Source organism: Rhinopithecus roxellana, chromosome 21 (genome assembly GCF_007565055.1).
Source record: "Rhinopithecus roxellana isolate Shanxi Qingling chromosome 21, ASM756505v1, whole genome shotgun sequence".
In the NCBI taxonomy this organism is placed as follows: domain Eukaryota; kingdom Metazoa; phylum Chordata; class Mammalia; order Primates; family Cercopithecidae; genus Rhinopithecus; species Rhinopithecus roxellana.
In genome coordinates this window covers 56,390,174-56,416,168 of record NC_044569.1, presented here as the reverse complement: position 1 = coordinate 56,416,168, position 25,995 = coordinate 56,390,174, and the positions used below count along the sequence as shown (strand labels likewise).

The window sequence follows — 25,995 nt, the reverse complement described above, 5'->3', positions numbered from 1 at the left end:
GCTCACCTAATGTAGGCATCCACAGCACTGTCTAATAGATCCACAGCGTTTTCTGATACCTCAAGTTCATCGACAAGGCCAGTTTTAAGGGATTGTCTAGCTCTGATATGGTTTGGCTCTGTGTCCCCACTCAAATCTCATATTGAATTGTAGATGGGGCCTTGTGGGAGGTGATTGGATCATGGGGGTGGTTTCTAATAGTTTAGCACCATTCCTGTAGTGTTGTCACATGATGGAGTTTTCACAAGATCTGGTTGTTTGAAAGTGTGTAGCATCTTCCCTTTTGCACGCTGTCTGTCTCCCATCAGTCAGTGAAGATGTGCCTGCTTCTCCTTCACCTTCCACCATGATTGTAAGTTTCCCGAGATCTCCCCAGAAGCAGAAGCCTGTACAGCCTACAGAATCATGAGCCGATTAAACCTCTTTTCCTTATAAATTACCCAGTCTCAGACATGTCTTTATAGCAGTGTAAGAATGGCCTAATACAACTTCCATGTATCATCCTTGGAAAAAATGTTTTTTTCCATCTGCTGGCTGATGCTATTGGTTTGATTAGGACCAACTTTTTAGTTCCAGAGATGAAACTAGCAACTATAAATTAGAAAGGGTAGGATCCCTACTTGAAAATGAACATGAATGGCACAATTTTTCACTATTCCAGGCAGAACATTCTGTCTGTTGGGTGGAGGAGGAGGTGGAGATGTTTCCTTAATCTGTGGGGTCTCTGTGGAAACTGGGTCTATTTTTGGCTGATCAAGAGAGAAACTTCCTCCACTATGGGTCTGAGTCGGTACAGTAAGAATGAAACAGATCATATAAGTATCTCATATCCTTAGGTCACCCCAGAGATATGTCTTTGTGTACCAACTATTTGTGGGGCCACAACCCTAACTCTTATTGAGAATGTTGGGACATCTGGAGCTAGGCAATAGAGGCACAATTCATCCACAAATTCTTTATGTATATATGGATAAAATCTAAACACTCTTACCCTTCAACCTTTACATTTGAGACTACATTCAAACTTCTATGTATCATAGTCAACTTCTGATTACAGTCCTATTGGCCTCAACTAATTTAGAAGGTGGTGTGACCAAAGAAAGGAAGTCCCGTTACACAATGGAGTGTGTAGCGTCATTCCAATGTAAGTAACATTAAAAAATATGCTTTTTTTCCTGGTATATATTCCCTCTAACTTCTCATCAATACAATGATGCTGGAAATTTCTTTATCACATATTGGGCGATAAGGCTTAAAATGAATGTTTCTCTGAGAAAGGGAACATCATGATTTATATTTACATAAGGTAAATGACAGGTTTGAAAGTTTGTCTATAGCAGATTTTGATCCAGAGACACACAGAAAGAGTTAGAAGTAAAATCTGGGGAGAAGGTGGTATATAAGATCAAGATATCCTCCAGAAGGAATCTGAGTAGAGAGCAAGTGTTTGCTAAAAGCTGACCCTGCTGATCTTCGTGGTAACCCCCATGATATAAACTCTCAGGACACCACTTCACTGAGGCTGTGGTGCAGCCATAGAGTAGTGTAGCCATTGATGGTGACGACATAGGCTAATAGTAAGTTTCTGAAGCCCATCTACACAGAAGCTTGGTCAACAGAGACCCTCAGAGAATCACTTGCTTGATCATACCCTGAGTAGACAGAACCTTGGATTTGCCTACAAGTTACTGACAGAAAGTACTTGAAAACATTCTGAACTAGCCATGGCCCTGGTTGTTGAGAAATGACGTCTGGGAATTCCACTCTGCCTTCCCACCCTTCCAGCTTCCCCCAGTCCAGTAATGGCCTTGTGATCTCATCCTCTAAGACAGATTTTGCAGGCAGAGTGAGTCTGATGTATGTAAATCTTGTGCCCTTGCCAGACTCTCCCAGGGAGGCTGCCTTAAAGAAAATCTATTGCCCTAATCAATTACCAAACTTCCAAATGAAATAGATTGTTCTCTCTTGCTGGAAGACCATCAGGCTGTCATTTTTCTTGGTAATGAGCAGCAGTGCAGGAGGGGAATTGCACTTTCTCTGTGGCACTGGATGAAGGGTTCCAGGAAGCAAGGGCTGACCAGGAAAGCGGGGAGTTACCTGCCAAAATGATGGAAAGGTATCTGGAAGCCTCTCTCTCCTTTAAATTGTACTCCAACAAATTTCTCTTGACTCTTTAGTATGCATCAGGCAATTTTCTGGGTATGGCGAATGTAAAATTGAGGAAGGACTCTTCTCCCTGGCCTAGGTATTGCCCATCTGACTTTGATTTTTTTTTCCTCTATTCCTCTCATGCTAGTCTGGTTCACTCCTAATTCCTGAGCTATACCTGAAGAGGATAAGAACTCATTTGGGAGCCTTACCTCCACCATCTGATGGGGATTGGAATTCATCTGTTGCCCAGGGATGCTCCATGGATATTGGTGTATAGTCCCCAGGCATTTCTCTTTCTACTGAAATGTGCTCCTGTACATGCATCTGGGCTCCTGCCTTGATTTACCCATATAGCGTCTTTAATCCATTTTGGGCTTGGAATAGCACCTCAAACTTTAGTCTGTTTGCCTGGGCTCTACCTAGGTTCCTTCCATGAGAGCTGAGAGTCAATTTTTCTACCTTCCTCTTTCTTCAGGGTCAATGTCTTGATGCCACAGTCTACCTGTCTTCAAACACTTCTCCTCCTCTGAGTATTTTCTTGCCCTAGTGCTTTATCTCCCAAAGTGAACTCCCTGGTGTGCCGATGGAAGCTTGAACCCTGTGCAGTATTACCAAGTACCTTGGGATCTGTACTCTTCATCCAAAGTACTTTTTATAAGGACCTTTCCAGGGAGAATACTTGACACAAATGGAAGAACACCTGTGGGTAGAAATTGGGACACTTGGGTTAGTTTCCTCTTCCCTTTGCATCTAGTTTTAACTTCCTTCTTTCTCAAGCATATACACCTGAGACCCTAGCTCATCCTGCAAGCTTTTCCCGGTTACGGCACTTACTCAACTTTCAAGGTGCTCACTTTCCAAATGGAGAGACAGCTAGACATTTAACAGGTAAATATGAACCACTGTGATAAGATAATCTGTAAGATGTGTACTAAGTGTGGTGGGAGTGAGCCCAGGGAAGGGATGCAATAAAGAACAGATTGCAAGGAGACCTTAAGGGAGGAGTAGGAGTCGACTTAGGGGACAAGGGTCTTCTAGTGGATCCTAAAAGGATCCACTCCTGAGTGATGTCAGAGAGTCTGAAAAATTAATGTTTAAGCTACTATATAAATTCTAGAATTTCAGAGATCCACTGCCCCAAAATATAGAGGTGTATCAATATTCTCCCCATAGGAGCTATAACCTAGTTGGGGAGGAAATTTTCTCACAGAGTAAATAGTGAAACAATAATTTAAGGCTGTACATAATAAAGTGCTACTTTAAATAGAAACAAGTGCCAAGGATGTGTCAAGTTCAAAGATGCCTGGGCCAGATAATGCCCCTTGCAGAAGCCTGGGAAAAAAGAAAAAAACCACAATAAAAGGGAAGTTAACACAGGAGCTAGGAATGGGGACCTTTCTGCTGTCTGCAAATCATATGATGTGGATGGCTGCCCTCTTGGCCTCTGCCCTGTAGAGGACTCTCTTGGATTTTCAGGAGAGGAGGGGGAAAAAGAAGTCTTATTAAAAATAACAGCATTTCTGGTGTGCATGTGTGTGAGTGCTGTGTGCAAAAACACATTTAACAGTGCAGCCGCTCTGAGCATTGGCTGGTGGGGAAGAGTCCTGAATGCAAAGTGAGGCAAGTGGCCTTTGCAAATGCCAGCTGGAAACACTGCTCTGCTGTGTAAGCAGGACAAGAACAAACTAGGGAACTGTCACCTCTCCAAACAAGTTCTCTCAATGACGGGATCAGCTGGCTGTTCTGAGAGGGGCTTTGGGCATCTCTATGCCTCTCTCTTGGTGGGTAGAAACCCATGTATGGGGAGCATGGCTGAATGCCTTTTGATTCTGCCACTGGGTGGGACACTGGCCTAGGTCACTTTCAGGAGGCAGAACCCTGATCAGCAGGCAAAGGGGAAGGCAATATTGTGACATTCCATGAAAGAGTGGGCCAGGCTGTCCTCCTGTGGGCACCACTCCACTGGTGGCAGGGTTGGACTGAGGGTACTCCCTGCCTCCACAGTAGGAGCCACATAGAGGGGCCTGGGAGTGTAGGAGAACCTGGTCTTTGGTTCTGCACTCCTCATTTTCCGCCAAACCTACACTTAGTATGACTTGGGGGCACAGATAAATCACTCTATGAGTTGTATGACCTTAAGGAGCTTACTTTATCTCAGAGAGACTCATTTTTTTCCTCCTCTATCACATGGGAATTGTAATGACTACTGTAAAACACAAATCTGTTGTTACATTTAAGTGTGAGAATAATTATAAAAACAGCACCTGTAAGAAGCCATCACAAAAATTACTTCCATGTCCTTAATTTTACAGATAGGAACTCGGAGCCTCAGAGAGGTTAAGTGTCTCACTTCAAGTTGCCCGTCAAAGATGAAACTGAGGTTGGAACCTCAGGACAGTGAGGAGGTGAGGGAGAAATGCTTGGGGCTTGGCTCTGCCCCTAACAGGGGGTAGGATTAGGGACAACCCCTCCACTCAGGTTTCAGGTTCCCTCTCTGTTAGGCAGAGGATGGATGGGATCCTCTCCAAGGTCTCTCCCGTTCTAACATGGAACCAGCAATGCTCCTTCCTCTATGGAGCAGAGGCCCAGTCCGTGACCTACAGAACTCTGCATTCCATAGAGAAGTCACAGTGTGGACCCTGGATCAGACATCTCTACAAAAACAAAGTTCATCGCAATGGAACTTCTCAAGGGCTTGGGTCCCTGGAACCTCCCTCGAGAACCATCCAAGGGAGGCAGGGATGGGGGCCCACAGGGTGCAGAGTGGCGGCCACTTGAGTGGCAGATTGCCGACACCATGTGACCTGGCTTCCCAGTCTCAACTTTTCCATTCTGTCTAGTTTATTTTTCCTTCCCTGTCCCCTCCATGACCTGAAATGCTGTCACAACCATATCTGGGCTTTTCTGTAAATGTCTTTTTTTTTTTCCTTTTAAACCTTGATTGCTTTCATGCTAATAAACTAGAACTGAGGCTCACTGAGACAAGAGAAGTAGGTTTCCCTGAAAAACATTTATGGGTATGTAACAGAAAGAGATAGAGACTGAGACAGAAAGACAGAGGTAGCGAAAGAGAAAACCACAGAAAGGACACTTATGGAGAATTTGAAAGAGAGAGAGACAAGCAGGTATTGATGGCCAGAAAGACATATATATATATATATATATATATATATATATATGGAGGAGATGACTGAGATAAATTTAGGCAGAGACAGGGAGATTTGTTCCATCTCCTCTTGAGTTCCTATCTACAAAGAGAGATGTGCTGGAAACAGTCGAATCCACAGATGAGTTGGGTAAGACTGGGCAAGGTATCCCATGAAGGGACACATAGAGTCTTCATTTTCCTTCTACTTCTTGGACTCTTCCAAAGGTTTGCAAGACCACTGGCTATACAGGCTACTCCAGGACAGAGTCATGACCATCTGAAGTCCCTGAGTTCAGGGCCATGGGTCCTCTATCCTAACATTTTGCCTTAGATGGATCTGAAGGTTTGGGGGATGCTGGCATTGTTATCCATGAAATCAACTCAAAGGTCATCTGTCAGCCCCCAATATCTTGACAATTTGTAATTCTGTTTACATGTTTACATATTTTTGTCTCATTTGCAGGACCAGATTGTTAATTCCCTGGAGCAGGCATTTTTGTGTGTGCAAGATGCCTTGAATCTAGTAGGCCTTTGATAAAGTCGAGTTGAGGGACTGGGCCTGTGTCAGACAGCTTCCAATGGCCCCTCAGAATGGAGGGATTCCAGAAGTTTGGAGGTGACCCATCTAAAGGACACTGGCCATCCTACAGAAACATCTTGTAGAGAGTTGAGCACCCACGAGTGGGCTGGCAAGCAAAGACAAGATGAGGCTGTATTAGTCCATTTTCACGCTGATGATAAAGACATTCCTGAGACTGGGTAATTTACGTAAGAAAAAGGTTTAATGGACTTACAGTTCCACGTGGCTAAGGAAGCCTCATGATCACGGCAGAAGGTGAAAGGCACATCTCACATGGTGGCAGACAAGAGAAGAGAGCTTGCTCAGTGAAACTCTCCTTTCTAAAACCATCAGATCTTGTGAGACTTACTCACTATCACAAGAACAGCATGGGAAAGACCTGCTCTCATGATTCAATGATCTCCCACTGAGTTCCCTCCCACAACACACGGGAATTCAAGATGAGATTTGGATGGGGACACAACCAAATCATATCAAAGGCCCTGTCCTCTTCCAAAGACTAAGAGAGAGAGACAAGAGCACATCAAGAACCCAAGTGAAGACTGGCCTGTAAACAAGTCAACATAGGAAAGACTCAGGAGGTCAGCCCCAGCTGGAACATGAGATCTATGCAAAGCAGTTTTTCAGAGTGCTGAGATGCCTCTGTTGAGCATGTTGGATGATGGTTTCTAAGTATTCCAGTCTTTCTTACCTTTGAGATAAGCAGAGTACATGGAATCTATTTTAAGCTTGCATTACAGGTTTGGAGTGGTACCTGGCAGGCTCTTGTTTATGCAGGGATATTTGCCCCAGTGCCAGATTCCCCCAGATTGCCATGTTTTTCTAGTTGGTTCTTCTTACCTTTTTCTCACGGTTCCTATTTATTCCTGTTGTATGTTTCTGCTTCCTTATTTTACTTTGCAGTAAGCAAAGAGAGTCTGATGGGACTCACATGAGGGAGAGTTACAGGGACACTCTCACCATTCCTGTCAACTGGCCAGTTTTATTCATTTCTCAAGTAGCTTAAAAGTCCCTTCTTCCAGGAAGATGTCCCAGCTCCCCAAACAGCAGCGGAAGCTCCTCTGTACATTTTTCTGCCTAAAATACCTATCTCCCTGAACACAGTTACATGCTCAATAGGCTGCCTCCACCATCAGATTGCATGCCCACTAAGGACAGAGTCTGTGTCCCCACAGACTCTTTAGTGCCCAGGACTGCAAGGTGACAGCGAGTGTTTAATTTGTATTTATTTAATGTGGATATGTGTGACCTGAGGGTCAGCCTGGTCTCTTCCATGGAGGAAAACACTTCCCTCGATGCTAGACCCTGGCTATGGGGCAGAGGTTACCAAAGACTGATTTCTGGGTGAGTATGGACATGGTGCTCCTGCAGTCCTCTCTGCTCCAGCCTGACTAATTTCCTCCTTGTCACTCTCTCATCTGACCTCTGCACATTGCCTTCTCTGCCCGCCCATCAATGCTCTCCCAACTCCTCCTCTTTAGCAACCTGCCCTTGAGTTCAGAGACCACCTCCCCTAGGACCTTCCCTGACTCTACTTGAACCCTCCCCTCCTAGGGTCTGTAGTGCTCATTTCAGTGTGCATCTCACAGTGGGGACCCGGGGTTATGATGTCATCACCTTGTGTAGTTATAATCTCCCTTTCTTACACAAAAAAGACAACACTGGAGCTGCAGGGATTCATAGACCTTGTCCTGTCCATTTCCTTCAACGTATAGGAAAGGACAGTGAAACCAGGGAGCTCAAGTGACCCCCTCAAGGAGATACAGCTGTTGAGTGGTGATATCCCCTTGAGGAGGGGGTAAGTCAGGTTCCCCTCAGGGGAGAAAAGTCAGGTCCTCTCACTTTATGTCCAGACAGATTCCAGTTCCTGTTGATTCCTAGGATTTTGTACACCATGGTACCCTAGCCCAGGGCTTGAATATCAGTTTCTTAGGACTGCTGTGACAAATTACCAATAATCTCGGTGCTTCGGCACAAGAGAAATTCATTCTTTCACAGTTCTGAAGCTAGAAATCCACAATAAGGTGTTGGCAGGGCCATGCTCCCTCTGGAGGCGCTAGAGAAAAAATATTCTGGCCAATTCTGGCTTCTGGTGGCTCCTGGCATTCCTTGGCTTGTGGTAGCATCACTCCAATCTCTGCCTCTGTCTTCACATGCCCTTTTTCTCTCTCTGTCATGTAGTTTTCTGTCTCTTCCATTATTGGATTTTTGGGTCCACCCTATCTAGGATGATTTCATTTGGAGAGCCTTAACTTGTCTGCAAAAATCCTTATTCCAAATAAATTCACATTCCAAGGTTCTGTGTAGAACTACTTTTCTTTTGAAGGGGCACAATTCAACCCACTACAGCTCAGAATTCAGCAAACACCCAGTTGCCACCTGATGGATAGTCGCTCTGCTGGTGTGTGATCAGGCTAACTGGACAACTAGAGGAAGGCTCTGTGGAGGCGGTTGGGTTTGATGGGAAGAAGAAGGATGGGTTTTCTAAGTGAGGATAAAGTGAAGGGCAGGTCTCAAAGGCTGCTGGGAGCAGGACTCCTGGGAGACTTGAGGACGGGACCTCAGTTAGTGTGTGAGTCAGAGCTGGGAGGGTACAGGACTGGACCTGACACCTTCAAGGTCCCCCTGCAGCCTCAAAGCTGGCTATAGCCTTGAAGTTGGAAGCAGAATCTCCTGCTGGGAGGCTAGCGGACACTTTGCAGGAAGCAGTGAGCCTCCCTCCCTCAGAACATCTTTTTTAAGAAGGTGCTTTTCTGTTTTCAGCTTGGCCCCTCCCCACCTTAATTCTGTGGAGAGAAATCCACATCAGAACGGACAGGGTGAAGGCAAGTGGCCCCGTCACACGTCCCAGTCAGCTACTTGAGAGGAAAATGAGAGAGGAGGCAAGGCTCGGCTTTGTGAAACATGTAGGCGGGTCTGTACACAAACATCGGCTCATACAAATAAACCAAACCTGGCCAAAAATAACAGAAAAGGCAACAGATGCTTCCAATTAAAATGTCAACGTCTCCTGAGAAGCCGAGTTCTCACGTGGTGTGGGTGCTCGGGGGGCCGAGGACTACTGGAAGGGACCACATATGGAAATCTGTTTGCATTATACCACGTCCCAGATGCCACGTAAGACACTGGCCTGACCTTGCAATTAGCACATTGGCTGTTTCTGGGGTGAGGTATGTGGATGCAGGGAAAACTCAGAAAGTTGTGAAAGACAGTGATTGTTCCTACTGGGTCCTATAGGAAGTAAGTGACCCAGGAGTATTCTCAGGGAATATTACTCTGTGGGCTTCCTCACCCCCTCCATCTTCTTTTTTGCCTCCATTTCCCCATATTCTTCAATGTCGTTACGAAAGGAAAATGAATTTACATGGATAGCAGGCAGTCTTAGTGGAAAAAGGCTGTCAAAGGCTGTCACAAGGATGCGGCAGAGGGCATGGGGGACAGAGGGACAATCCCTGCCCCACCTCCCCGTCTGCCCTTGGTGGTGGTGGTGGTGAGGCGTGTAAGACACTGGACGCACCTTGGACTGTCCAAACAGCCTCTCCTTAGCCTGCTGTGCTTCTGAATCCCTCATAAAATTGTTTCTTTCTGATTCGCTTTGCTGTTTACTCATCATAGGTTCTCATTTCCCTTTGATCCTAGAGTCACTTCGTTTTTATTTTTCCTTTCCTAACTCTCTTTCTTTCTAGCCCCATTGGGTAACTGCTGAGGAAACCAACAAAGGCAGCAAGGAAACAGTGGATTCTTTCCCAAATCTCACCATCTCATCAAATCAAGAGGGAGTGTGTATTTGAAAGGGTGACTTGTTCTGATAAATGAATCTCCTTCTTCTCCTAATTATTTTTATTATCATCGCTATTATAATAAAATCCACATTTTATAGCTAAAGTTCCAACTAGAGTAATGTCCGCAGAAAGGAAGAACAATGGGGAAATTAATGAACTGAATCCTCATTTGTGTTTCTGTAGGGGAAGATGATAATTTGTTGGTTTTAATAAGTTCCTGGATTGAGTTGTTTCCACAGGCTAGTGCTGCTAGACCCAGGTACCCACTGGGTAATGCAAGATGTGTAACTCAAATATTTTTATGTGGATTCAAACACATTTTCCTTTCTTAATGGTCACTATTACTGACCAGATAAGAGAAAGACTTATCTGCATAAGGCAAACAAATGACTTGTTTTCACAACAGAAGCTTAAACAGGATGTTAATTAGCAGCCATAGAGATGGGAAGGTTCTGGATGGGAACAGTTATGCAGAAAAACCCACAGTATGGCTACTATGTACCAGCATCCCATCCCTTACCATATGGCTGCGGTCTGGCAAATGGCTCGCTGGCAATTCATTACCATATCACTTGGAACTCAGAAGCAAACCGTTTATGATTAGCAAATTCATTATGCTATCTTTGGTACCTTAAGGGGACCCTGTGGGCTTTCCTCCCCTGTTGTGTTATTTTAAGGACATATGACAGGGAAGGAAGAGCCCTCCCTTTTCCAGCTGCCTCAAAGTACTGTTTGCTGGAAAGTTTGCTGGAATCTAGATAGAATCTTTCAAAAGAAAATAAACAAGAAAAAATCCCCGCAGTCATGAACTGTAGCCACAGCTGGAACTATTGGAACATTCCAGGAGATGAAAACAAAGATTCCTTCCTCCTTCCCTTCCATCTTACTGAGGACACATTAGTCACCCTTGTGTGTGCACTTTAGCCACAGCAAGAGCAAGATCAGAGAGAAATAAGGACTTATGACCATTAGACCAGGAGACAGGAAGCGATGGTTCTGGAAGGGGCTCTGTTGCTAACTTTGGGTAAGTCAGCCGAATCCTTGATCCTGAGCTTCAGAACCTGCAAAATAGGTACACTTCTCTCTGTCTTACCTAATTCCAGTGGTGTGGGAAGCATCATGAGAACACGGTCTTTGATGGGGAAAATTACTCTGAATCTACTAGGCTGATTAAGCCACAACTGATCAGCAGGTGAGGTACTGGAGAGATTTATTTTCAAGTCATTAGCAAAGGTAGGCAAGAAGAGAGGGGCACCAGTCTCTCTCTACTATCAATAGAATCTGCCCACCTCTGTAATTAAGCATTTTAACTGCAGTTGCCAAGAAAGAGTACGTGGAGCTTTGCATAAGGTGAAAAAGTAGAGATTGTGTCTGAGAACTGACTAATAGGAATGTGTTTTGACGAGATTAAAGCTTAATAGAGTAGTCAAAATTCCTGAAGAGGCAGAAAAGCATTAAGACAGGAGGGTTACAATGGCAAACAGAAAAGGGAAGGAGGAAAAGTAAGAACCAGACATTGAGTTGGTCAGGTTGGTGTGATTTGTTAAACATTTGGCTGGGGAGGGATGTGGCAGTGCTGAAGGGAAACTTGCTCAGTAAGTGCAGAGCGTGGGATGACCCCATTTTGGTTAATGTACATAACGTGGAGAGACCCCTTGTAGAGCTTGTTCCCTGAAGCCCACCATAGCCTGTTCCCTAATCTCACAAAGCCTGCCTCTAAGTAAAAATCCCAGGGCTTAGACAAGGGCCCTAAAATCCTAAAAACGTACAACACTCACAAACACTATCACTCCCCTGCATCATCAATCTGACCTAAAAGAACCATGTTTGCCACAATCAACATTAATTACACATTTAATTAACTCTCACTTTATTTCCTTTTTAGAATTCCAACGGGCTCTGGGAAAGACTTTCCATGGACCACATCTCTGGAAAGAGCTGCCCATGGAACTTTAAAATGATGCCTTCTTCTTGCGATAAATTTCCCTGTAGCAAGCAGTAGAAGCATTACAAAAGGAAAGATTTTTATTGATCATTCTTTAAAAAAAATCCCAGAAATAGGACACATAGGACACACAGGTCCTTATCAGAATCTTGTGGTTTGGAAGAAGCACCACCTAGAAAATCCAGGATCCTGGGTCTGAATTCTGGGTTTGATGTTGATTCATGATGCAACATTGAATGTGTCAGTTAACTTCTTTATGTTTCAGTTCTCCTATCTACAAAGTGACTGTAAGGTAAACTTTATTACATTGACTAGATGCGCTCTCACAGAATGTTTCTTGGAGCATAATCTTGCCATTCCCAGTGACTGCAGAGGTCCAGAGCTGTTCTTTTGCTTTATGAATGTTAAATAATGAATTAGGGTACTTTTCAGCTTGATCACTCTAGCATCTCATGGTGCAATATTGTTACCCATATTTATGATATATGAGGATACAGTGACCCTTGTCCACAACACAAATCCTAGACATGGAACTGTTCCTATGGAAATGAGATGTATTTTATGATCTTCCAGTTCTGCTGAGTCCAACCAAACACCTACAGCATGCCAGGTGCTCTGCTAGGCTCTGGGGTACCGGGATGAGATGCATAGACCCTGACCTGGAGGAGCTTATGTTTTCATGGAGGCAGCTTAATCTCTAAACAACTAACTTTAGTACAAGATGATATGTGAAACAATAGACTATCAGAGAGTTTCTCAAAGATTTCGCTCCAAGGATCAACTGCATTTGGAAACAACTAGCGAGTTTGTTAAACAACCCCACCCCTAACCTTCCCATATCTGAATCTCTCATGGTGGAATTTGGGAATCTGCCTGTTTCACAAGTCTTCCAGCATCTTCTGCCGCACACTAAAGTCACTATGGGAAAAGTTAACTATGGGAACTCACAGACAGATGCCATGGAATCCCGCCTTTAGGGACCATTTATTTGAGTTCTATGCTCCTCTAAGCCCTGTGAAATATCCAATAACATTTACTATCGAATCCATTACCTCTAGGAGCTTATACTTTTCTCAAGAGCCATAAAACCAGGATATCACATCCAAGGATAAGCGGACGAAATCAGAGTTGGAGCTCATGTCCCATGATGTTCTTGCTCTAGCCAAGACTTGCGGGCTTCCTCCTTCATAATTATTTTTCCCCCAGGGCAGAGGTCACTTGCTCCACCATGGGATGATGGTAACTCTGCTCAAGACTCTTGGATCACTCTCATCCTGGGGAGGTGTTGAGCAACCTTTCAGGAATCCCTTGTCACTGCCAGTCCTGCTCTGACTGGGTAATTCATTATCAGACCTTGGCTGTGTTCTGGGTACTCTAAAACCAACTTTATCCTTGCCCAGTGTCCCGGCACCTCTATGGCCCTTGCTCTTCTGCATCTTTGCAGGGACATGCCCTTCACCTGCATCCCATTCAATAGAGACAATGACACTTCTCTACCTGACAATGCAGCCTTATGTAGGTGGGAGATGAAGCAATTACAAAAAACATTGCATTGGAACTACATAGCAACTTACACATTTTCCAGAGAGATACTATTATGTTCACTTTATTGCTATGTTTTAAGGACTCAGTTCACAAAGCTGGCAAGTGGATGACTCAAGTCTCAGATTGGCTCTGACTCACTCATAGTTTGTGGCCCTCATCATAATCACAGGTCCCTTAAAGGGGAGTGTTCATGGACAGGACACAAGTAGAGAGTCACTCTCTTTTCCTGGCTGTCCTCATCTTTGGTGAGCCAGTTTGCCAGAGTGAAAACAGTCTGGCATTTGAAGTCTTCTCTGTTCATTATTCTCTGTGTGATCTTGGGCAAGTTGTAGCCTTTTTGACCCTCAGGTTCTTTGCTGGTAAAACAGGACAATACACACATACTAGAGGTCACTGTTGAGTGAACTGAATGAAATAATATAGATAATGTCCTTAGCTCAGTAATGTTAGCTTCTCTCCCATTTCCTTTTTTCCTGCCCTTGTATGTGGAGCCCCAGACACTTGTCTTTCCTCACTCCTGCAAAGCAGGTCCTTTTGAGAAATACTTTTTGCTGTGTTATCTGACAGTGACCAGGCTTGTTCTCACAAGACAATAGCTGATCCCTTCCTTCTCATAGTGCTATAAAAATCCCATCTCTTCCCAAAACCAGATAGAACCTGGTGAAAAGGGAGAGATGGGTTGACTTTAACTTTGCTGGTCTGTTTGCATCTGCCCCTGACCTTTATATTCTGAACCTTGGTTGGATGCAGTGAAGAAAAGAAGGGACTGGGAACAAGGAATGTGCAATGGTTCTGGCCACCATGCTCTTTCTTGAGGAACTGGAAACCTGCTAGAGGTTACTAACACTCATGCATCAGGATAAGGGCAGGATTTCAAGTCAAGGATTTCAAGAAAGTATTTTATAGCAACCCAGCATGCCAGAGAGACACCAGCACTCTTTGGGGTGGGTTCCAATATAGGCCAAGTGACCAGGAGGAGTGATTATTTCTACAAAGGATAATCTTTCTTGTACATTGTATTCTTTCTCTCCATGCCCTCTTTGAAAAAACAATAAGTAGCCAATTATTACCAATTTATTTGTTGCTTCTTATAATTACATTATCCATGATTAACTCACTGGAGTCTAATTTGACTCTAGAGTTATTTTGTAGGAATGCTCCATCATCAGGCACGGTGGGACTCTTGTGAGAGGAGGCTCACTCTGTTTGGCGCACGGAGTTCAATTAATGCACATGGAGAGGGACAAAGAAGAGGATGAGAAATGGCAGGCGTCCCAGTCTTGCTGAGTTGTAAAGTCCCTCCACATTCATTATTTCATTTGATACTCAGACTAGCTCTACGAGGTAGCTAGGAGACCTGTGATCATCTCTGGTCTACAAACTGGAACATGGACCCAGGTCAAATCACAATGTGGTGCCCAAGATGGGATTAAAACCCAATGTCGACAACCTCCTGGCTTCTCTTCCCCAACACACTGCAGCTCCAAGGATATTGATCAATGATTTTGATAGTGATCATTTCTGTAATACTTAGAAGTTTATAAAATATTTCAAATTCCTGATCTTATTTAATCTTTACAACAAACTTGGGAGGCAGAGAAGAAATTATAATACCCATTTTTATAGAGGAGATGACTTTGTTTTAGAGATGTGAATTGCCCAAGATCATACAGCCTTTAGGGTGTGAAAACTGCATGAGAATCCTGGGATCAGACTTCTGATAAAATATTTTATTCTAATATAGCACCTCTGAAAGTCAAGGACTCACCAGAAATGTGTGGTTTAAGTGTAGTATGGATCGGCCACATGATATCATAGTCACATTTTGTAAAAACAGCTATTTTCTGTGACAGAGCTCTTCTTAATTTAGGGACCCTTTGAGATAATGTTTACATATGTATATACATATGTGTGTATATGAATATGTATCAATAAAATGACATTTTGGGGAGACTCTAAAATTGCCATCAGAGTCTCAAAGGGGTGTGTGACCCAAAAACAACCGGTGAGTTTGCTGATTCTCGTCTCTTCTCCACCAGCGGAAAATTAAGGTGGTGGTGTTGGTGTTTGGGACTGGGAAGAAGACGAGAAGGCTTTAGAGAAGACTAGGGGGACAGAGTCATGCAGGCCAAATGAGGCAAAACTTTTAAGGGGCTGGGTCCAAGTAATGGTTACCGTGACAGAACTGCCAAGGCTGAAGGCTTAAACAAGTTGTCACATTCTCTAACTTCTCAGCAGTTAGAGAAGTTTCTGTGGAGTTGTGGGAACAGAAAGCTGACTGTGGGTGTTGAAGAAGGTGGAGAGGAGGAAGGAGAGACAGTGAGTGTGGAAACCTTTCTTTACAATCTGGCAATTAAGGAAAGTGGAGAGATGGAATGCCAGCTTGGAGGGGAAAGCAGGACCAAGGAAAGTTCTCTCTCTCTTTTTTTCTTTCCCTTAAAATGGGAGGAAGACTCTAATTGAAAGGGAGAGACCAGCTGAGGGAGAAGGAGCCTAATTAGGAGACAGGAGGAGATGAATCCTGAGCTGAGATGGAGGTTAACTTCAGAGCAGATCTGAGAGTCTCCAGGAGCAGAAGTGGAGATGGGAGGGAGAGGTGAAGATACAGAGGGAGTGTGAACTTCTTGCTTGATTCCTGCCAATTTCATCTATCATAGAACTTACGGCGTTGCAGCAAACGGCAAGCGACACCAACCAACCAGGCTGCTTCCTGTCACCCTGGGCACAAAACTTCCTGGCTCCGGGCATCTGGCAGCTTCTTGCTGCCCTTCCCTGTCTGTTCTGCATTCTTATTTCCCAGCTTCAGGCACTGACCCTGTCAGGTGCTTCTTCTTGAGCTCTCAGCCTCACATAACTCTTCTGGGGGTGATTTCAGTAGTAAAATACAGAAATATGTTCCCGGGAAGTATGTACCTGGGAAATTGTTTTCTTTGTTGTTGATTTATTTGATTGCTAAATCTTTTTTAAAAACTTAACTACACAATGTAAAGATATATTGCATTATAGTTATGAAATACGTTATATTTGTCACTTTCTGTTTTTAAAGTTTTTTTTTCTGGTCCTTAGATGGGAATAAACTTCCATATTGTTTCTAAGGCATGATCAGAGTCTTCCTCTTATTTTACTTTTAGTGGCTTTCCCAGAAACGTAAACTCCTAAGTCTATGAACGAAACATTTTCAATGAAATCTTGAAGCATGTCTAAAGGCTTTCCCCTTACTCTCCTCCTGCAATTATCCAGCTATTATATTTCTGACAGAAGGTATTCAGAAGGCATTCATAGGCAGAATCAGATAGCAAGGACAGCTTCCTTAAGCTCCTGAGTCATTGGGCCATTGTTGCTGGAGACAGATTCGTCACAAAAAAAATCCTCTCTGCTTGCCAAGCTAGTTAGTGGCCACCCATTCTACTTGTGAAATTGCCCCATGGCAAGACTGTGGCAGTTTTGGGGCTTACTTTTGAATCTTCCCTTCTCAATGGGAACACCATGCCTACCGGTTGTTCTTTGTCTCTAATGTGCTCATTGTCAGCCTTCTGCTGCACTGTGGGTACAAGCAAGGCATACATCAAGGTTGGAATGGATTTTGTTGGAAAGCTCAAAGCCAGGTGTCAACAGAGAGGCTTTGTCTGGCCACCTTTGAAAAACAAAATCTATTCTCTTGCCCCACTGCTCTGTTTCCCTTGCCTTGTTTTATTATTTTGCATAGGACATAGGGTGTATTGCCCACTGCTTGAAAGATTGTATGTCTGTCTCTTCAATAGAATATGACCCCCACACAGGATAAGAAATGTTTTCTATTCTGAACCTGCTGTATCCTCACTGGCCTAACACAGTGCCTGGTGCCTGGGAGGGGATCAATACACAGTTGTTGAATTAACTGTTGAATGACTGTGGCTATCAGGTTCATGCTTGCAAGAGTCCATGAAGCAGTATAGTGAGGAAAGAGCCAAATTGGGAACTAAGAAGTCCAGCAATCACTTTCTGCCTCTGTCATCAGCTAGTGTGTGTGTATTTATATATACACATACAGAAACTCGCATATATATGGGGGTTTATTAGAGAGAATGGGCTTCACACTATTACAAGGCAAATTCACACAATAGGCTGTCTGCAAGCTAGGGAAGAGAGAAGCTGGTAGTGGCTCAGTCTGAGTCAGAAAGTCTTAATCCAGGGAACCTGACAGTGCAGACTTCAGTCTGTGACCAAAGGCCTGAGAGCCTCTGGCAAGCCACTAGTGCCAGTTCCAGAGTCCATAAGCCAAAGAACCTGGAGTCTAATGTCCAAGGGCAGAAGGAGTAGGAAGAAGTCTCCAGCATGGGAGAAAGAAGGCAGCCAGAAGACCCATCAAGCAGTTATCCCACCTTCCTTTGTTTTTTTTTTTTTTTTTTTTTTTTGAGATGGAGTCTTGCTCTTGTCGCCCGGGCTGTAGTGCAGTGGCGCAATCTCGGCTCACTGCAACCTCTACCTCCTGGGTTCAAGCAATTCTCCTGCCTCAGCCTCTGGAGTAGTTGGGTTTACAGGCACCTGCCACCATGCATGGCTAATTTTTGTATTTTTGCTAGAGATAGGGTTTCACCATGTTTGCCAGGCTGGCCTTGAACTCCTGACCTCAAGTGATTCGCCTGCCTCAGCCTCCCAAAGTGTTGGGATTACAGGAGTGAGCCACTGCACCCAGCCAAGGTTATCGTACCTTCTTCTGCTTGCTTTGTTCTAGCTACTCTGGCAGCCAATTGGATGGTGCCCACCCACACTGACAGTGGGTCTTCCTCTCCCAGTCCACTGACTCAGATGTCAATCTCCTCTGGCAACATCCTCACAGACACACCCAGGAACAATACTTTACCAGCTATCCTTCAATCCAATCAAGTTGACACCTAATGTTAACCATCACACTTGGAAATGTTACTTCTCTGAATTTCAGACCCTTTTGTATAAGGATAATACTTCTTTCATAGGAGGGTTGTGAGCACTGAATGAAATTAAGTGTGTTAAGAATTGTTCACATTTGCCACTACTATTAGGGATCAAGTTGCCGTTGGTAATGGGAATCATCTCTTCTCATTCTTCTTTCTCACTTAAACTGTCTGGTTTGAAAACAGATTGTCACATTAATAGGCATGAAGAATTGCCCCCAGCAAACTGGTGTTGCCACACGGAGCTTCATGAGGCCTTTGCTCACACAAATTGCTAAAGTGCCTTTGGGTGGTCTTCAAAATTTCAGCAAGCAGGTCAGACCTGGGAGCTGGGATGTGTCAAGGTACTGGGATAGCAGCACTTTGTCTCATGGCATAGGCATTCCGTGTTCTTTCCAGTCTTTTCTCTGTGCTCTGGGCTGCTACATTGCAGATACTAATTATTTAACCAGTTCAGCCCCAAATTTAACTGGCTTCTCTTAAGTGCCATTACATATTAAGTGACCTAAATCCCTCAAAAAATGGAGCCAAGTTATCAGTAAGTATACTTTTCCCAGGGTGTCATGGAGAGGACTAGGGAAGAAGGGGGCTAATACAGGCAATGACTCACTTCAGTAAGAAGGCAAGAGGACCCTGTCTCAGTAGAAATGCACATTGATATAATCCCAAGGTTGAAGCAAGACTCAGTCTTGGATTTGATCACCACTCCTCTGATCTGTCCTCAAGGCTCAACCCCTCACCTTGCTTTGTAGGATCACCAGGTGGCTGGGTGGCATTTTGAGGTCTATAGTGCTGACTGGGGACCAGTCAAGTGAAATTTATGTCCTAGAGTTTAATTTAAAATAGAAATATGCCACCAGGATCTTATAAATAAGGCTTTGAGGCCCCAGCCATTGTGTTTTGTTTGTTTGCTTGTTTTTGTTTTGTTTTTATTTCCTATTTTTCTGCTTTGGACAAACTTTCTTCCTCCATCCACATGCCCGGGTTTTTTTTTTGTTGTTGTTATTATTACTTTTATCCCTCCTTCCACTGTCTGTCCTTTCTTTCTTCTCCTCCTGCATCCAAATTCACTCATGCATTTGCCAAATATTGACTGAGAGGTAGGGACAAGAGGGAGAGAATCAGACAGGATGCAGCATATGCAGAGATCCACAATTTAGGGGATCTCAGTGAGGAAATATGAAGCTGGGAGGAAAGCAGTGGCCAGACACTGAACAACCTGGTTTTCTATTTAATGAGTTTTTTTTTTTTTTTTTTTTTTTTTTTTTTTTTGAGACGGAGTCTCGCTCTGTCGCCCGGGCTGGAGTGCAGTGGCCAGATCTCAGCTCACTGCAAGTTCCACCTCCTGGGTTTACGCCATTCTCCTGCCTCAGCCTCCCGAGTAGCTGGGACTGCAGGCGCCTGCCACCTCGCCCGGCTAGTTTTTCTTTTGTATTTTTTAGTAGAGACGGGATTTCACCTTGTTAGCCAGGATGGTCTTGATCTCCTGACCTTGTGATCTGCCCGTCTCGGCCTCCCAAAGTGCTGGGATTACAGGCTTGAGCCACCGCGCCTGGCTTTATGAGTTTTGACTCTATCCCAAAACTTATATTATGGAGATCCATTAAGAAAGGGTGTGTGTATAAGGCTTCCTTATACCAAGAATGGGCTAGAAGGTGCTGGCTTGAAACAAAGTGTAGACTAACAGAGGGGAGTGGACAGACTGAAGAGAGGTGAAGGAGATAGGAACAGCAGGCCATAGTGACTGTCTCAATGATGGTGTGGAGGGAGGAAGAGGAGTCAAAGATGACTACCAGGCTGGGCGCAGTGGCTCACGCCTGTAATCCCAGCACTTTGGGAGGCCAAGGCAGGCGGATCAACCTGAGGTCAGGAGTTTGAGATCAGCCTGGCCAACATGGTGAGACCCTGAACCTGAGGTCAGGAGTTTGAGATCAGCCTGGCCAACATGGTGAGACCCTGTCTCTACTAAAAAAAAAAAAAAAATTGCAGGCGGAGCTTGCAGTGAGCTGAGATCCAGCCACTGCACTCCTGCCTGGGTGACAGAGCGAGACTCCGTCTCAAAAAAAAAAAAAAAATTTGCTGGGCATGGTGGCATATGCCTGTGGTCCCAGCTACTTGGGAGGCTGAGGCAGGAGAATCACTTGAACCCAGGAGGTGGAGGTTGCCATGAGTCGAGATTGCAACACTGCACTCCAGCCTGGGTGACAGAGTGAGAAAAAAATAAAAGATGACAAGTTTTGGTTTGATCACAAGGGTGGATGGTGTTGCTGATAACAGAGAAGCAGCAGCAGCACTTCTTGTTTCTTGTCAGAGTTGATGATGAGTGACTATGGACATGATGAAGAATAACCTGAGTTGAGGAAGGGACCATGAATGTACAGTAGGCACTAATTTGGGGAATTTGTGATTTCTCCTGTAGAGTTCAACTGTCCAGATAGAAAGGTGGACATGGAAAAATTGGGCTTTGTAAACAGTCACCCAATTCTTGCCTTCCTGGTCCCTGGATCACCCTTCCTATACCACCACTCTGGAGAAAGAAGTACAGGACACTAACAAGGTACAACTACTTTCTACCCTGCCAGGACTTGACTTAAAAGATGACCATGCACATAACGTTGCCCAAGATGCTTGCCTTTCCTCTTTGCAGACCTGATTTGGCAGGAATGTAGTCTTCCATTTAGGTGATTAAGGATGTGGCTTGATGTTTCTATTTAGTCTTTATGCAGTGGCCTTCATGAGCCAGGTCAAATCTCATGAAAGTTTCAAGTGAAAAGCAGTTGTTCCTTGCCCACTGAACTCAAATATTTTATCATAAGTCTTCACTAAATGCCTAATGTATGCAGCGAAAAAATAAATATAAGTCACAGAAAAACATTTAAAGAAACATGTTCAGAATCCATAACTAAAAAACTAGTATAAAGCGAATCAAAGAAGGTAATTTTGGCCTAGGAGTTAGAGGACTAGAATTATTCAGGCCATGTGGCTTAAATGCTTATAGAATAGTGGTTTCTGGCACAGTCTCTTGAGTCAGAATGCCTCATTCAAATCCTGGGTCTTTCATTGACTACCTATGCAACTTTGGGTTATCACAAAGTTTAATTAATATACATAAAACACTCACACCAGTATTTCATACAGAGGGTAAGTGTTAGCTAATGCTGTTGTTATTATTGGTGTTGCTATTATGAGCTGTAAAACATGAACAATTGAATTCTATCTTTGGGAAGCAATGTCTTTATTCATAAAATGAGGGCAAGATACTATCTTTTCTAACTATGTTCTGAAATGACTTGGGGCTCCTCTGCCCCCTCCCATTCTACATTTTATTCATTTTATCCATCATCTTGGGGTTTCATATATGGTTTTACTTGCAGAAAGGGCTCTAAAAAACAAGTTGCAAATCACTAGGCCAGATGGTATAAGGTCTGTCTTCAACGAAAGTTTTGATTCTCTGAGTGAAAAAAATGCTCTTGACAATGGACAGTGGGATGAAGTGGTCTCAGAGGAGGTGGCATCATACCAGGGGGAGCTTCTTGGAAGAAGTGAGTTGGAAAGTTAAAATTTGGGTGTTTCTAGCAGTTGGTAAACCTGGAAGAGAAGTTGTAATTCCCAAAGAGAGGTGAGTGTGCAACACAGATAAAAAACCAAAACTATGCAGGGAGAAAAAGTTTCAAAGACCCAAATCCCTGCAGTCAGGGAGAGAGAATGAGTAGACAAAGGCTTCAAGATAATTGTCGCAAATTGAAGTTTGGTTAAAGTTTGAAGCAATGAACAAGGTGAGAAAAGATGATTGGCTCTATTGAGGAAAGCAGCACCTCACCTATCCTCTTTTTTGCATGGACAGGAAAGCAATGTTTAGAGGAAGAAAGCCCTTGTCTGTGGGCACACAATTAGTCACCAACCCTGGTAGCCATTATTAGCTGCAAACCAACTAGCCATTCTCCCTTTTTCCTTAGCAATAGCTAACTTTTTAGCTAGGTACATTGCTGACTGAATTAAAGAAAACATTTCTGATATGGCTTGGCTCTGTGTCCCCACCCAAATCTAATCTTGAATTGCAATCCCTACATGTGGAGTGAGGGAAGTGATTGGATTATGGGGGCAGTTTCTCCCATGCTGTTTTTGTGATAGTGAATTCTCATGAGATCTGATGGTTTTATAAATGGTAGTTTTCCCTGCACTGACACACGCTCTCTCTCACTTGCTGCCATGTACAACATACCTGCTTCCCCTTCCACCATGATTGTAAGTTTCGTGAGGCCTCACCAGCCATGCGGAACTGTGAGTCAATTAAACCGCCTTTGTTTATAAATTACGCAGTCTCAAGTATGTCTTTATAGCAGTGTGAAAACAAAGTAATACAATTTCCTAGCCTCCTTTGGCATTAGGGATCATCCAAAAATGTCCATGCAAGTTAAGGGGCTCCAGGAAAGAAGTTTTAGAGGGGTATAGTCAGCCAGTAGGGACCATTTTGCCCTCCTCACTGTCACTTCTTCTTGTGTCTCACCAGGATGGCTTGGAGTTGCAGTGGTCACCTCAGATCTTAAGGTCACTTTGGAGATGGAACCCATGTGACTAGGAATGGCAGAACAGAAAGGTGGAAGGAGCTTGAGTCCTGGGGATGTGGCATACCCACCATCCTAGCCCCTTACCGCCTACCTCTGGACTTCCTTTAAGTTGAGAGAAACATGTTCCTACCATATTTAAGCCATTTGTTATTCTAAACCCCATTCCTACTCCTGGAATGCCCCGGCAGAGCTGGTACTGGCTGGGCCCCCAGTAGTCCGTGGTGACCTTGCTCAGCAGTGCTCTTTCCACAAATGATCCCACTACTATCGTGTGTGGAACTATCTTGGCGTGGGTGTGTGCATGAGCAGACATCCACAGCCAAGTAATTTTCAAAGCTGTCAGCTCTGCTCTCCTGTAGCCTCCTGCTCCCCACTGCCTTCTCATTTCCACCAGAGGAAAGTGAGGCTGCTGGTGAGGAGCTTTTTCTTTTCCTTTTCTCCTTTTCTGAATTGTTTACCATATTAATCTCTCAATATCCACTGCCCAGAATATTATTATGCTAATATTTCTCTGATTATTTTTATTTTTATTTGTAATTAAAGAAATAAAACACTATAGGTACAATCGCATCCTTTTTATCCTCTCTGTGAGCCTATTCTACTCCTTCCAAAAAAGCATTCTCTTGAACTTGCATGCATTCTGTGTTTTTATGCTTTTATTATGCATATGTCTGAATCCATATTTGATTGATAACATTGTTTTATATGTTTTAAATATGTGTGTAAATGGTATATTAATGTGGTTTGATTTTTTTTTTTTTTTTTTTTTTTGAGACGGAGTCTCGCACTGTCGCCCGGGCTGGAGTGCAGTGGCCGGATCTCAGCTCACTGCAAGCTCCGCCTCCCGGGTTCACGCCATTCTCCTGCCTCAGCCTCCCGAGTAGCTGGGACTACAGGCGCCGCCACCTCGCCCGGCTAGTTTTTTGTATTTTTTTAGTAGAGACGGGGTTTCACCATGTTAGCCAGGATGGTCTCGATCTCCCGACCTCGTGATCCGCCCGTCTCGGCCTCCCAAAGTGCTGGGATTACAGGCTTGAGCCACCGAGCCCGGCCTTGATTTTTTACACAGACCTTGGATTTTTTCAAGATCATCCTTCTTGGTGCCTGCGTCTAGCTCACGGGAACTCACTGCTGTGCCTGTACAGTGTTTTCCCATTGCTCTATGGATGAACATTTAAATTGTTTTCCAATTTTCAGTATTGTAAATAATGCAATAATAAACATCCTCTTACCTGTCCTATTACACACAGGAGTAAGAATTTTTCTAGGGATTATATTTAGACATAAAACTAGTTATCATAGGGTATGTATATCCTTACTTTTACAAGGTATTTCTAAATTGCCCTCTAAAGAGATAAAACCAATTTGCACTTCCTCTAGGATGGCAGTACCCATTTCCCATAAAAACTTGGCATTGCTGAACCTTTCAATTTTTGACAGTTTAATAGGTGTGAAATGCTATCTATGTGCTTTTTAATGGGCATTTCCCTGATTATTAATGAGGTAGGACATCTTTTCATATTTTTATAGACCATTTTGATTTCCATTTCTGTGAACTGTTTGCTTTTATATTTTGTTTTTCTGTTGGGCTGTTTGTCTTTTACTTATAGTTGTCCCCATCTGACCCCCTATCCCATATACACGTATTTTCAGAGATTAAACCTGCTTAGGTCACATGCATTGCAAACTTCTCCTCCAAATCTCTCACCTTTTAGTTTTGTTTACGGTGACTTTGTTCCTACAAGACTATAAATTTGGTCTTAAATTTTAACATAGTCAAATTGATTGATCTTTTTCTTTACTTTTGTGTTAAAAATTTTTCTTAATCAGATATTATAAAACTATCTTCCTGAATATTCTTTGAATAGTTTAAAAGATAATTTTTTACTTTAACTTTTAATCTATCTGGAATTTATTTGCAATATTTTGTGTTATTTTGCATAGGAAATTGAGCTCTGTTAATTTTCCAATATGAAGAGCCAATTTCTGTGACACTGTGTATCAAACAGTCCGTTCCTTCCCTACTTAGTTGTAATCACCCCATCATGTAATGGTTTTCCAAAATGTCTGGGTCTTTTTCTAGACTTTCTAGTTTATTCTACTGGTCTCTCTATCCCTATACCTCTCTTGCACAATTTTATCCTGTGCTTTGATGTCTGCAGTGTAAATTCATCTTCTTCATAGTCTTTTTCAAATTTCTTTGGACTGTTCTTGGCCCTTTGGCTTTGAGATGAATTTTGATTAATCTTTTAATAAAATGCTTCCCTCCTACCTCATTCAACACATACTTCTCTCCCATCTCATTCCTATTCTGAAGGCTACTGCCCTCAAAGATCTAGGTTCCAGCTTTGAATCAGTCACCAAATGCCCGTCTATTCTTGTGCAATCCCCTAATCTCTCTGGGTTTCAGTTTCCTCACCTGTCAGGTCTACTTTGCCTATATCACAGGATTGCTGAGCTGATCAAATGAGATAAAGATGAGAGATGCTTTGAACAGTTCAAAATGCCAAGTTAAAGAGTTAAAAACAATAATCTCTAGATGGTCTGAGACAAAATGTGAAATTCAGATTATTTCTCCCCCAGCTTTTTCTACCCTTTGTGACACTCCTTTCTGTCAAACTTCCAGTGTTGTGAGATGCAAAGGTCTTCTGTTCAGGGTAGAATTATCATGATGATGTGCTGGGGACAGCTGGGATTTATATGCCCTGGGTCCCATTTCGGACTCTCTCTTTGTGACTTAATGTAAGGCACTTAAACTCTTTGAATGTCAATTTCTTCACCTTTAAGAAGAGAATTAATAATTCTCTCCCAAGTAGTATTTTTTGTTTGTTTGTTTTGTTTTTTGTTTTTGTTTTTTTCTATTTTTTGAGACAGAGTCTTGCTCTGTCGCCCAGGCGTGAGTGCAGTGGTATGATCTTGGCTCACTGCAATGTCCGCCTCCTGGATTCAAGCAATTCTCATGCCTCGGCCTCCCAAATAGCTGAGACCACAGGAGCACACCATCACAACTAGATAATTTTTGTATTTTAAGTAGAGACAGATTTTCCCCATGTTGGACAGGCTGGTCTTGAACTCCTCACCTCAAATGATCTGCTGGCCTCAGCCTCTCAAAGTGTTGGGATTACAAGTAGCATTGTGAAATTCAAGAGATTTAGTATAGGTTAAGAGTTATGTAAAATGTGAAGCCCTATAAGAATCATGAGGCATTATTACGAATGTTCTTGCTGACATTTGCATGTAGAAAGGACTTACAGAAAGGCAATGATGTTTCTCACCACTTGAATCGAACTGTGTAGGATAATCAAAACCATTTTTGTCTACAAGTATGGTTGGCCCAGTGCAACGTCTTCACAGTCTTCTAGA

The 25,995-nt window shown here is 43.4% G+C and overlaps 2 long non-coding RNA genes across 2 annotated transcripts in view; one reads left to right on the top strand and one right to left on the bottom strand.

Moving 5' to 3' along the window:
• Positions 1 to 7,420, bottom strand: part of LOC115895496 — a 39,352-nt gene extending 31,932 nt beyond the window's left edge. Inside the window, exon 1 of the long non-coding RNA XR_004055693.1 lies at positions 7,207 to 7,420. This is a non-coding gene — a long non-coding RNA (uncharacterized LOC115895496). The remainder of the gene's footprint in view (positions 1 to 7,206) is intronic.
• Positions 7,421 to 10,570: 3,150 nt separating this feature from the next.
• On the top strand, positions 10,571 to 23,097 carry LOC115895495. Its single transcript, XR_004055692.1, has 3 exons — positions 10,571 to 10,685; positions 20,484 to 20,621; positions 22,575 to 23,097. It is a non-coding gene; the product is annotated as an uncharacterized LOC115895495 (long non-coding RNA).
• The last annotated feature ends 2,898 nt before the right edge of the window (positions 23,098 to 25,995 follow it).